General features: G+C 33.3%; 1 protein-coding gene across 9 annotated transcripts in view; it reads right to left on the reverse strand.

The window, feature by feature from the left end:
• The window catches only part of LOC142987211 (pseudouridylate synthase RPUSD2-like), a 458,610-nt gene that overhangs the window by 158,628 nt on the left and 285,013 nt on the right, over nucleotides 1–14,969 (reverse strand). The gene's annotated exons all lie outside the window — the stretch shown is intronic.

The raw sequence follows: 14,969 nt of genomic DNA on the forward strand, positions 1-14,969 counted from the left end.
TATACAGGATAGCTCTTTTAACTCCTTATAGGTATTTTAGTATTTTATTAATAGAAGTTAAGGTTAGTACATGCGTGCGAAATCGTTGGCCGGCAAACTAACAGTGACAGTTTAGCACACCTGCTTATAACATCCATAACTGGCTTTGGAGGCAACTTTTTTCCGTTGAGAATTTATGCGGTACAAAAATAGCCTATATTCTATTTCTAAACCGGTTCAACACTACTGCACACGGGTTGTTTGAATGGAAATTGGAAAAAATAAACATTGTGGATTTCTACTAGTTTCTAAGAAATCAAATGCTGACTTCAATGAAGACTTTTTTCTAGAGAACGTTGGTATTATGGCGATTCGTCGTAAGCCTTACATCTGGGTTATTCCCATATAATTGGCGTGGCTCGATGAGTAATTTTCATGCATTCGTGCAACTCTATCGATGGGTACTTTAATACGTCTTTTTACTAATGGTACAGCCCCGACCAAAAATATGTATGCATCGTCATATATTTTCAAACATAATAATTAGAAATTGATGAAAATTTCGAAATCAACGATTTTTTTTCTTGACTTTTAGAAGACAACTCCTACACTAAGAACTGCTCTTGTGTCGCGGGGACTTTTATATATTTACATAACAAATTCTATGATAGGTACCATGCTTAGCATGCTGGCTATTTTTCGTTTAATAATAATGTTATTTTATGTGACACGCGATATTTCCAGTGAGCGAGCATCTTAACCTTTTACATCGTTATCCTAAAATTTATTCTTTAAACAGAATAAAACAGGTGTTTACGTACAAAGTACTATCAATTCAACACATAAAAGTTTATAGATTAAGTTTTTTAGCTCTTTTGAGGTAGGTTCTGTACTCTTAATGTTGAAATTAGCATTGTCGGCAGTACTAGGAATAATGCAATAGCAGCTGGAAGTTGAATAAAAAACTGACATTTAACTTATTTTATAGCACATTTAATTCAATAAATTCTATCTAGCAGGTCTAGAAAAAACCGTCCTGCCTGTAAAAGCGCGTGTTTGTTACGCCGCACGGTAAAACTGCTGAATTGAAATAGATTAAATTTGACATTTTTCTCTCGGGGTAGGACATAGGCTATTTTTTTCTTTAAAAAATAGGCTGACCGTGCGAGTAAAAGCTTTTTTGAAACAACAATAGTTCGGGTTAAATCCTATGACAGAGTTTCTAAAATTGAGCTACGCAAAGTCCAACGAAGACAATCATTCGTTACAGTGTAAAAACAAATTGAGCGGCTCTAAATTGTATAGCATTTAGGCTGTGTACACACTGGCAGGTTGCTCAGCGCGTACACCCTAGTGATCATAGAGTACCAAGAAATGTGATCGGATAATTTACAACGTACTTTAAGAAAACTAGCCGTTAGGTAACTTGCTAGGCCTAAAGCGCTTAAAACATTTAACCTGTCCGTGTGGACGTAGTTTTAGTTTCCGGTGGTAAGAGTATTTGATGTCACTATCGTTGAGTATAGTGTAGATAGATATTAATTAATATAATCTTTACATAGTTTTGTAGGTCTCTACTGCCCATTTATATCTAAGTACCTACAAGGGAAAATACTTAAATGATAATATAAACTAATAAACCACGAAAGCAACTTGAACTTTATTGTCACATTAAAGTCTCATATTTGCGTATAAAACACGTTTTCAACAACCTTAAGGCTTTAAAGTACAAGACAGGTTTTCGAAAACTTTCATTATCGAAATAATGACACACATTTTTTGAGTACCGAGTTTACCGACTTACCGAGAAAAATGTGTTCAAAGAACAGAATATGACGACATGCTTCATGGAGTCTTTGTAAAAAAACATTGGAAGGAACAATATATGGCATATAACTTTATTTTCTTAGAAAAGTAGACTTGTTATACAAGCAAAGCAATTTTATTTTATAACTTTCCTCATTACACTATCTTATTAAATAATAACAATAAAATAATAAACAATAAGATTGACGCGATCCTGCATAGACGTGTATTTTGGAAACTAAGGTAACTAATCTAAGCAGGTTGCAACGACACTTATCCAACTTATAACCTAAACTAATTAATTTAAGATGAGTTTAAAAACGTAATCATTTTTAATACTATAGAATAATGTACTACAAAAAATAAACGCGAAAGTCTTATGTGTTAAAATGTGTTATCCTATGTGTTAAAACCATGTTTCAAACTAGCTGTAGTTTGAAACCTGGATAAACACATACCCTCTTATTCATAAACACACTATAAATCTATTTTAGTTAAAAAACTACAATGTTTTCTCTTTTTCATTTCGCTAAGGAGTGAAAGAAACAAAACACTTTAGCTCTCATAACTTCATATATTTTTATGAATAAGAGGGATAGGATTGATTCAATCATTGTAATTATTTCCGTTATTATTATTAGTAAGGTGTAGCTAACATTAGCTACACTTGTATATATTTATAATACCATGAATAAGATATAATTAAACTATTTTATTAACGTCTAAACATAGAAGACGTTGCGTGTAAATTGTATGCCATCAAAAACATTCAGTAAAAACCTCAAGTCTCGCCGTAAAAAGTTGTGAGATCTATATAATACCAAGTCGATTAATCTATTTAGTCTCTACTTAAAGGACCTTCTGTCTTAAGTTATTACGTATGTTATTATCATGACAATTTAAAGAAAATACCTCTTAAACAAATAGACCGACCTGGCCATCGCATGATTTGATTATTAGTATGTATCACACTACACAGCAAGTTAATGCTCCTGAAATGTTAATGGCGAATTTGTGTTTTCTTGCGATGACCAAGTCGATCTATTTGTTTTAAAGGTATTTTTTTTAAATTGGCATGATAATAACATACGTAATAACTTAAGACAGAAGGTCCTTTAAGTAGAGACTAAATAGATTAATCGACTTGGTATTATATAGATCTCACAACTTTTTACGGCGAGACTTGAGGTTTTTACTGAATGTTTTTGATGGCATCTCACTTCTTTTTGTAGAGCGAACATAAGTCCAATTTGTATGAAAAGATGTTTTTTTTTCATAATTCAACATATTTTCCTATGGGAATGTTGTTAAGTTTCATGGGCTAAACACCCTAACCCACCCTTTACCCCCTCCCGTTATGCCTTATATAGTAGGTACCTATTTACACCTATTTATTTTATTTTCTACAGTAATAATAATTCATTAACTGCAAATGTAACCTTGTAATCTTATACATTTATATGGGATTACAAAGTTATTGTTGCAGTTGGTGTATTTAGAAAACTGGACCGAAATTAGAAAATATTAAATTTTTCCCATGATTAAGACACTTAACCCTATTTGTTTTCTAAATTTTAAGCTTCTAAGTCTGCTAGAAGTACCTTAGACTTTTGATGATCGGTGAGTCAGTGAGTCAGTGAGTCAGTGAATCAGTGAGTGACAAAATTCAAAATTTCAACAAGTTGTCATTCTTAAACGACTGGTTCAAATTGACTGAAATTTTAAATATACCGTGTTTATACAATGACTGATTAGTTGCTGAAAATCCAGGCTTCTTGTTTTATCCACAACGAAATTATAGGGGTGTCAAAAATAGCCCGAATTGCTTCGAGAAAAGGATGTTACGGCCGTGCCGCTTTTTTTTGCTCGACTTGCGGGGGCACTTCCGTGCCCCCAGATTCGTAATTTCTAACGCATCTCGTTTTATTCATACAAGAAATTGATTTTATCGCGATCTGTGAAAACATGACACCGGTTTAATGACTTTATTACGTACATTTTAATGAATAAATGTTTACAAATGATACAAATATCGTGTTTCATTTCATTAAAATTGTACTAAAGGTTCTTTTACATTCAACTATTGTCGGCTGGTAGCGCTGAACCTGACAATGCATGAGGGTAGGTAATGCAAAGAATATCGTTGATTTTTTTTATGAAGAGATAATATTATTTGAAATGAAAATACCCTGTTGTCTTATTAACTATGTACGAGCTATACATGCAAGCAGATCTACAAATATTCCTCTGTCCGAAGTCACCTGAATCATCTGCTATAGATGTACAAAAATGATGATAATGATGATGCAGATCTGTGAAAAAAATTTCAAGTCTATATAGATTGCCCAAGCTGTAACCAAGATATTGATTTCTTAGTCACCTGATATATATATACAGTTGTGTCTCTACGAGATATAGAACTTAAATTTCGTACAAAAGCATGTTTTCCGGCGCCATTCCCAGTCTTATGTAAACGGAATTTAATCGTGTTTGATTAAACGAACTTCACTATAAACCTTGAAAATAAATAAATGCTTGGTAAATTGGTAAAATTTTAAATTAGTTACAACTATTTTACTTCCGGTCGTTGGAAACGTAACTTTTTAATCTCGTAAACTGTTTGGCCACTGAAAGTTTGTTAATGTGACGCGATTTTTAAATTATAGAGTTACATGTTGCAAGGTTTTCGACACTTTTTGATTACATTGTCCTGTAATTTGTACTGCGTAATTATAATTTGAAACATTGTTGAAAAAACCGCCGAAAGTGTTTATATTGTAATTTGAGTTATTTTTTAATAATCTCGACAAAATGGCACGGCCGTTATGATTAAAATTAGTAATGTTACCATTTATTGAATATTTATTTCAAATATCAGAAAATGACTTGTATATTACGTGCATTAATATCCGTACAATTTTCAAACTTACAATTATGAATGAGAGTTCAAAATTGTGATAGAGACTAATTTTAACGTAGCTATAAGGTTTTTGTATCAATAGTCTTGCAATTTTAAGCCCTAATTTCACAACATCTAAATAAATACCTTACAGAATTTTGACAATTGTTTTTTATACATTTGCTGTCACTTTATGTACTGGATACGTTATCCAGCACTTATCCAAAAGCTATGAAACTGACTCTTAAGCTCATAAATCCAATATTTCTTAATAACCAAGATAGTCTACCCTAAGCCTTACACCGAATGCCTAACGTTATAAAGAAAATAGCCAACATGGTTTCAACGATAGAGTCACTGTAATTGAACCATAAATAAAGACGTGGACAGACACAAATAAACATCTAACATTACCTTTATAGAAAAACCTATGTCCATTGTAAGATGTTGGTATAAGCATTAAGACGTATTTGTAGAACTATTTTTAAAGGAATTTTTCTTTATTAAGTCTCTAGTGACTCTCACCTACAGCACTATTTGCGTCGATTTATATCATATTAGATTATATTATTATGGTTGCCGTAGTTCTTCCTGATCCCCACACGAAAAATATTTTAGCGATCCACAAATAGTAGTTTTGGGTCTGTAGTATTGAAAAGTCCCCAAGACACAAGTTCAAGAGTAATGCTGGTGTTGTCGCTTTGGAAAATATACCACCTATCACTAAGTTACTTAAAAAAGGCAAAAAAAGCTCTTTCACTACATGAATTTATTTTATATTATCATACAATGGAAAATAATAAATAACACGTTATTTGTTATGACGATAAGCAAAGGTTTTTCATAATCAATTAGTATATAACCTCCAACTAGAAATTAGTCACGGTCGATTCAATTCTAATGATGATTTATTACAACAAGTAATCTTAATGCTGATTCGTTCAAAGAAACTCGACGATTCAGAGTACTTCATGTTTGTAACGTTTAAACCACTCTATACCAGGCCATGTGCAGAACTTATAAAATGCTGGCATTTCCTTTGCACGTTTTCCTTAGCTATCCAACGCAGTGCCTAAGAATATGTATTACGCACTTATATGAATAAAGTATTTCACTAGCCTCGAATCATTCTAGCAACTAATATTAAATCTATACTAATCTATACTAATATTATAAAACTGAAGAGTTTGTTTGTTTGTTTGAACGCGCTAATCTATGGAACTACTGGTCCGATTTGAAACATTTTTTCAGTGTTAAATAGCCCATTTATCGAGGAAGACTATCGGCTATATCGGCTATATATTATCACGTTAGGACCAATAGGAGCAGAGTACCAGTAAAAAAATTCAAATACGGGGAAAATTTTGAGCCATTTAGGTACTCTTATGTGACGCAAGCGAAGTTGTGCGGGTGAGCTAGTACAAAATAAGGGCCAACAAGTGACATAATTTATAATTTTAATATAAGATCAATGATTCTTCTGAAACAACACATGTTTTTAGAGGGCTTTCATTTTTCTCTCAACTCCTAAAAACATCACGAACAAGCAACACTTACCGAACGGATTTTGATAGGATTTGTAACGCTGATCGTTTCCAACCTAAATTTTCACATAAGATGACTTTTTCTTCATAAATATTACCATACAGACAAAGATGTGGACAAAAGCTAGTCCTATAACAATATGATCCATACAAAATAAATGTAGGTTATAAATCGACGGCAAATTTAAAGAACCATGATTCTAAGGGTAGTGAAAAGTTAACCACGAAATCAGACTTCCCTCTATAAAACGTTGATACGTATAAAGCAGTTATCCATTAAGGTCCTATCACATTAGCGAATCCAAAGCAAACGTAGACCTAACACCATTTATATTCAGTCACCGTATTCAAACTCTCGCCAATGTGTTCACCACAAGTGGTAAACCGGTTAAATCGTGTAGCCAACTCAATTACCTAACACCTCTGTGTCATTGCAAGGTCGTCTATAAACAATGTAATGCTTCTTCTCACGAATACGACTGCAAATACGATGATACGATGTCACCTGGAAAATTTCCATCATACTGGAATAACAAAAATGTAGGCGAATTTTCCTTGAAGAAATTTTACTTAAATACCGTTTTTGTGCTATTTTTAGTGGACTATTTATATTACCGCCCTTTAAAGGAATTAGGTTTGGTTTTATAAAAAATTAACATACTGAAAGATTTGCAATTATTTATAGAAGCAGGAAGTTATTTTCCATGAATTTTTTTCCAATACAACTCCTGAATTTATTTCTTTTTAAAATCAAAAACACACATCAGTAACATTTTCAAGCAAATATTTATGATAAAACATTCGAATTTCGATAACTCTATCGTAACAAAATTCATATTAACTAAACAAACTATTTTTGTTTGAAAATGTATTCCGCAATATTATCCTCGCGACTGTACTCAACCCGTAATCTAGTTAATGGCTGTCACCTTCACAATGCAGGGCTGTCAACCCTTTGTGTGGCCGTCTTACATTTATTAGCCGTTGCAGCTAATGCAGAACAATAATAGCCCATATCCGTTCTTTTACAGCCCTTACAGGGTTACAAAGAAATGTAGGACAGGTTAAACAATGACCTAGACACGTGCAAGTAGGGAGAAAATGTTACCTTTACAAAGTAGCTCGTGATTTCTTCCACGCGGAAAAATTTCGGGATAAAAGGTATGTTTTACTTTAAGCTTAAACAAACTGTGTCTTTCCTGAAAATCTTTTCATAACTTTTTGGGCCAGTTTTACGGCGTATAGATAAGTGTCGGATAGCCTATACATACATAGACACATAAAATCACGCCTCCTTTCCATAGAGGTAGGTAGAGACCATAGAATTCAATTCAACTTATGTGATAGATAAACATAATAAAATGACAATTTATACAATTGTCGAACTCCACCCAATAAACTAACCAACACATATCGGAAGCCGTTATACCGGGGCTTATGTTACCATAATATTAGACAAATCTATTACGCAGTTTTGTCTATTATGACTGATTAACTATTTGGGATGTATGTTTAAAACTGGGGTCAAGGATTTAAGCGTCAGACTTACTTATATTAATAATTAATAAATCACTTAACGTATTTTTGTTTCTCTTTACTTTGGTATTGTTAAAGAAAAAATAGAGACAAAAAAGTACCTTGAATAAGGATTTAAAAAATACAGTCAGAGATTCTTAAATACAAAGCTTCGTTAATTCATTCACTCATTTGTCGTATGGTCAGTGGTCAACCTAGTGTCAAAGTTGTTCAAGCCGCCCGAAGGCCTTTGACATGGCTTAACGACTGTTATCTTAGTAGACAACAACCGGGACCGACTTTTTACGTGCCCTCTGAAGCACGGAGACGTTTAGTTCAAATACCACTATGCGGTCACCCATCTATGGAATGACCGCGCCAATGGTTGCTTAACCCACAGATCGTTTACCGACCGGTGAGCGCAACTGGCTATGGGCGCCTCATCTTCGTTAATAAAAATGAATCACCGAAATGTATGTACCTACGTGCATAACTTTTCAACAATTAAATCAAATTGTATGATTTTTTCTTTCATTTGTTTGTTACTGTCGGGACAAGGTTTGTATGGGATCGATGCGATCAAAATTCCCATAACAACGAAACTGGCGGGATAAAATACTATACTTGGACGAAGTCCGGTCAGTCCGCTAGTTATATTATTAAGAAAAAAATACTGACAAAAAAGTACCTTGAACGGGGATTTTAAAATAGTAATCAAAGCAATTATTCTTAAATACAAATTATAAATAATAAGTTAACTCTGCAACTACGAGCCAAGTCGAAGTAAAGTGGAAAATAATTAGGTTTTTTTAGTAGTCGCGATTACGTCAAGGTCCCGATAAGTCGGATTATGTGAGGATGAGCCAGCGTTTACACGTTCAAGGTTGAAGCACCTATTGTTTACTAGTTTTTAGCTGAAATGTATAATGTTTATACATTTCGAATAGTGTGAATATTCAGAAATTAAATTATTTTTGTATTGCGTTAGTTCATGCAAACTGCAAGGCTAATCAAATAATGTGTCAGAGGCTCTAAAATGTTCACAATGTCAGTACTTAAACTGATTTGAATAACGATTAACAACCATTTACCTCATTAAATTATAACTCTACAACTTATGTGTAAACGTACGCACGTTGTTACATGTTGAGTGGACATTTCAGTTGACTTACGACTGTACATTACCTATATTTATCATTCGTTCTTCTTAAAGTCAACTTCCGTGTTCCGTGTGGGAATCGAACCTGTTACCTCCCAGCGTAATGTGTGGCGTGGCGACCACTTTGACCACTGCGGATACGATCAATCCGCCATTTGAGTAGAGAAATGAAAAAAACTCACAACAAAAGAAAAAACTTGGCCGACGCACCACCGTGTGATTAAACCAATTGAAAGCAAGACAACCTACACCAATATTTTTAAACGTACCTATATATTATCAAACACTATCTAATAAAAGTGTTATCCAAACAAAATGTTAAGTAGTTATTTTATAAACACTTACATCGGTGCGTACGCGCAACGACGTTCGTTTATATGAGCCGATAGATCGTTGAAATAAACATGACACGTTTGAAAATATAAGCCAAGTTATGTGAGAAAATTATGGTTTGTTTTTTTAAAGACAACTAGGATTATTTCTATTGAAACTTATAAATAGTCCCATGGGAACATGGAGAAGTTTTATTTATTGTATAAATAAATACAATTAGATAATAAGTGGTTGCCATGTCCGAAATCGGTCCAAGCACATCATAATCATCAAGTAAATTAAATTTCTGCTGTCTGGAATCAAATAACCGTATGGGAGTTGACCAATAATATTTATTTCCTACGTTTACCCAGTATTTTACCTTAGGTATTATAGGTATTCGAGATAAATATTTTATCTTAAAGTGGATTTATTTGAAAAAAACTAATTGTTTCTGTAAACCATACATATATTAATACTAGCTGACCCGCGCGACTTCGCTTGCGTCACATAAGAGAGAATTGGTCATCATTATCCCCGTTTTTGTAACATTTTTCGTTACTACTCCGCTCCTAATGGTCGTAGCGTGATGATATATAGCCTATAGCCTTCCTTGATAAATGGGCTATCTAACAGTGAAATAATTTTTCAAATCGGACCAGTAGTTAAACAAACAAACAAAAAAACTCTTCAGCTTTATAATATTAGTATAGATTATGCAACGCGTGTATTCAGGCCACATAATATTATTATTATTATTCAAAATCGTTTAAGAAATCACAATAAACATAAACAGACACTTAAATTAAATGAATATTTAATATTTATACATTTAAAAGTAAAATTTACATATAAGTAAACAAACTTTACCACCGTGTACAATTTAAACAATGTAATACGTAAAACCCCAAAAAAGGTTTGCTAATGGTCGTGAGTTCATTGCAATGTTTTTGCAGTCAACAGGAAAAGGTGCAATTATCCTTTAATCGGTAATAATGCTATTGTTTCATATTATTAGTTTAATTATATAAATATCTGTAATGTTGATCAGTTTGACGGACGAAAATAATTTTGATTGCTTTGATGGACGAATATAATTGAAATCATGGAGCTCTGGAGCTCATATTGGAATTTCGACATCGCAGTGTTTTTTACTTTGGCTCTATTGTTAATGTAATTTTAAAAGATTTAAAAATAATACAAGTTTCAAAATTAAAAATATAGATAGACTGCAAGTAGCCTCGTGTGTTGGGCTAAATTTCAGATCCCAAAATGTATTAAAGTATTATGTATTATTCTGCGAAAAATTATCCTTACTTAAAGACACTTTTCTGCCCTGCAAAACAGCAGAGCAGAAAAGTACAGACTAGCAAAAACTACAGGAAAAAAGTTGATGTATAATATAAACGTGTTAAACAAGCACGAAACGTGGTGCTATGTGTTTTACACATATTAATGCCAAGTATCGCTTGCCAAGTCTAACTATTGGCAACGCTTGGCCTACGTGGTGAGAAAAGTTAACGATGGTGAAATGAATTTTCAATAAGAGTCGTAAAATGCTGTTAAAGGTGGTTATACATTTTTGAAGCTGTTCGGTGATGAAATTGACATGATGAAATTTACTTTGAAATAACTTAAAACTAACATTTTTAAACTCTCGCGACTAGTACACATAATATTATAATGCAACGGGTCTTATACGCGATTGAAAATCACGAGCTGACCACGGTCGTTGTAATGCGATTGAAACGTCGGGCAGCAACTAAGGTATCCTAACCTTTAAATTTTCAATCGCGTATAAGACCCGTTGCATTATAAAACTTAAAACTACGCTGTACAAATAATACAAAATTCCTAATGAGATGAGAATATTAAAATTAACAACACTTTATTTGCTGTCTGACATTTCCCGAATCCAGTGTGCCCGAATTTTGTATTTTTTGTACTTACATACCACAATGGTTGAAAAACGAATTACTACCCACAAACTTAAATAGTAGACAGTAGATAAAAGATACCAACAGAATTAAATTAAAGAAAGATATTTGCTCGCAAAAAGAAAACAATAGTAATATAAAATGACTACCAGAAAAGAATATCAATAACACAAGTATCTATACTCAATTAAATCGATATAGAGTTGGGATTGAACATGGACTTACGATTTATATGATCCACTTAACACATTAGTTCAAATCTGTTTGATTATGAGGAAAAATGAAGATTTTTATTAGTGAAAGAGATTCGATAATCAGTTGTAGCATTAAAGGTTACGTCTATGAATAAATTAACAAAGTTTATTCTTGCTTGAAATTAGTGTAGTAGTATTAAAAAACTAAAAATATTGCCGATGCAGATCAAAGTAGATTCACACGTAACAAAACTGTTCATGAAAATTTAAAACTTATTCAACGAAAACGAATATTTCAGCTATAAGCCAATATTCATTCGAATGTGGACAGTACAGCAAAAAAACTAGCAGAGCAAATTCCAATATTTTCCCTCGCACTCACATACTCGAAAATGTTCAATGAAAAATCATTGACCTGCGAGAAATTCCGGGGAACACGTCAAATCATTTCAGAATTTTGACACATGACATCGAAACAAATGCTCTTATAATGTTTTATTTCTAGTTTGTCACGAGACAACACTCAAATATGATCGCGAAGACAAAAGTACTATCACTTTTGATAGACATTTCGTTGAGATCTTTCAGTAAAACTGTCCATTTGTTTTAGAAACATAATGAGGTCGCGAAAGTATTTGGAGCAGTTTCTGAAATTGTTAACGAGAATTACTGTGTAGCAGATGACACGATTCAAGATAATACTATAAATCATTACAGTAATAATGATTCTAGAAATATAAATAATATTCTTCTCGATTTTCTGTACAAACCCAATCAAGTGAACGAAATAATATTTAACGTACATATTACACTAATACACGACATCAAAGTTAAACATTCTGATTTGCGCTTTAATTCGCAGTTTGTTTGTGTAATAAAAGTAACTTCCGAACGGTTTGGACCGTTTTCAATGATACATCAAAGTCTATACTGGATGCAAATAGATCGGGCCCAAATTTCCGGACGAATCTTTGGATAAATTGGAGACGTTTTCCGTCATATTAACAGTTTCTGAATTAATAAGCAGACTTAGCGCTAAAGTATTTTTAAGGTGAGCAGAATCGAATCGATTAATTTGTTACGGATGGTTCGTGATGGAATGCTTTTAGAATATTGAAAATGTAAATTTGAATAAACATTATCGTAGGAGCAAATGTTTTTGTGCAAATCGAGACACCTAAAGAGATTTGTAAACAAACGACCGGTGATTCCGGTGGTAATTTTGCTCAACGTCCAAGTTCACACGTTCTGCGTGTATTTATTTTATATACGTCGTCGTAATGTACCCGTTGACATTTTCTTTATTGATATGCTATTCTTACGAGACTATTATATGTGTGTGACCTACAAAGACGTCTATGGTCACTCGACGTCCTTGTTGACATTGGACCTACTATTACATTCGTTACAATAATGACAGGTGAATAGTATGATAACTATCTATCATTTGTCTACAGACCCTACTTAACTACGTCGCCTTTGCCAGACAGTACTTAGTTAATACCGTTAATTACACTTTCTTCCTCAGGGCTTTTACAGGCATCAGTATTTACGATTATTAGTTTCTGAAACCTATTATTCTCTAAACAATTAAAACTTTGTTTATAAAGCGACGCTTTTCTTCACAATCGCGTGAGTAAACCCACTAAACATATCAACGTTAAAACTAAAACTATTATCTTGTAACAATACGAAGTTTTCCTCTAAATACCTACATTCGTTGCGCAGTTAACTGTCCGGACAGGCATGCTTTTATATATAGATTAATTATCACAACATTAACAAAAGCGTGGAGCAATCCAAACCATTAGTGTTTCAAGATAATAATGGGGATAGCAGCTGTATAGCTCACAAATTATATTATAAATCTCCCGAACAATTCCGAATTAACTATTGCTTGGCAACGTGGCCGCATTTAAAAAAAATATAAAGACCGATGCTGTAACAAAAGGTTTGAGGACAGAAGAATGTATTTTTTTTTCAACGAAAATAAAATACGGAAAGTTCGTCGTCGGCCAACTATCTGTCGTGGTCTAGTCGGATGTGCGTCTAAAATAGCCCGAGTTTCTAGTTCGGCTATACAAGTCAAAGCGACAATCGTTAGGTATGCATTAGTATTATTTAGATCGTCTTGTCAGTTTGCCGCTCGTGGTCCGATTGTTATTTATAGATAGTCTAATGAATTCGATTGTACGAGTACATGTGGCTTGGCCGTATCTCGTTCGTTTCCGTCATCATTTTTTTGTCCATCGCGCAAGAAGTTAACGATGTAACCAAACTCTTCGCTACTAGATAATCGATGTCTGACTTTTGTACAGACAGAATTGATTTGCAATTTAAATACACGCATAGGCGATGGCTAAAGGCTTACTGCTACGTAATTTCAACACAAATGCGAGACGTTGCACCAACAATGTATTAATTAAGCAAAATTCTTGTAGAACTGTGTGAACGGATGCCGTAGAAATAAACAATCAGACAGAAATTGAAGCGGCTGGAGCACAAGGCGAAAGTAAAATGATAGCTTTTCCAGTTCCAGTGATAACAAAAAGTGAATACACTGTGAACGAGAATAGAAACGAAGCACATGTGGAGAAAAATTATCTTCGTCCGTAATAAGGCGAGGAGTGCGCAATTGAGTTGCGTATGATTATTTTTTATACTAATGAATTAAGACCAGATGAAATAGGAACGGAAATAGTTCTTTGCCTATACGCACTTGCTCAGGATTAATATTTTGTACTTCGCAGAAACGTGGAACATTGTTAGTTTGATAGTCTAGTTTGATTATCCGAATATACACCTGGCATCATTATTTAGTACTCGCAACGTCTCTTTAGCGTCGTAGACTATTCGCTTTAATTTTATGGTATCTCCCGTCGGAAGTAATCGAGCATATAATTTACGAGAATTTTTGTCAACACAAAAACAATTTTTCTAACAAGTATAAATGTTTGGACGCGTAATATTCGTTTTTGTCATAACTTGTATTGTTTTATCAATAAAACTTCTTAGAATTAATTGTTGCAAATTGCATTTTCGTGAATATTTTATTAGAATTTACTATTTCAACTGAGCAATGCAGATTGCTGTAAACAATTGCAAGAAATCTCGTGATTTTACTGCCCTGGAAAAAAAGAATAGAAATAATTTGGCATTAAGCCGACACAAAAATTACTTGAGCAACGGACAGAATTAAAATAATATGACATCGTCGACAAAGGCCACAGCACAGAGTATAAAACAATAGAAAATATGTATATTTTTTATTTTGTTTTCAATTACTGTAGCTTAAAACCCAATTTTGTAAATGGAATACGAACGTGAAATGAAAACGAAATTGAATTATCCGTCAGTTGGAGTAGACATGTTTGAGTTTGGAATCAAAATTATTCAAATAAGAATTGGCGCGCAACGAGACGGTGCTAAAGTTTGGTATCGCAATTAATTCGATTATTTATTGGGACGTAGCATTTGTAAACCCTTAGTCGGGGATTTTCTACGATCCTTATTAAGTCTGGAGTACAAATTTGAACCGACCCCGCGGAGATATAGCGTTAATATTTTATGAACTAAACTTTTGGGCTCACGGTTGAATATTCTATTGCTGTCATTATACATTGA

Source organism: Anticarsia gemmatalis, chromosome 3, assembly GCF_050436995.1.
Source record: "Anticarsia gemmatalis isolate Benzon Research Colony breed Stoneville strain chromosome 3, ilAntGemm2 primary, whole genome shotgun sequence".
Lineage (NCBI taxonomy): Eukaryota > Metazoa > Arthropoda > Insecta > Lepidoptera > Erebidae > Anticarsia > Anticarsia gemmatalis.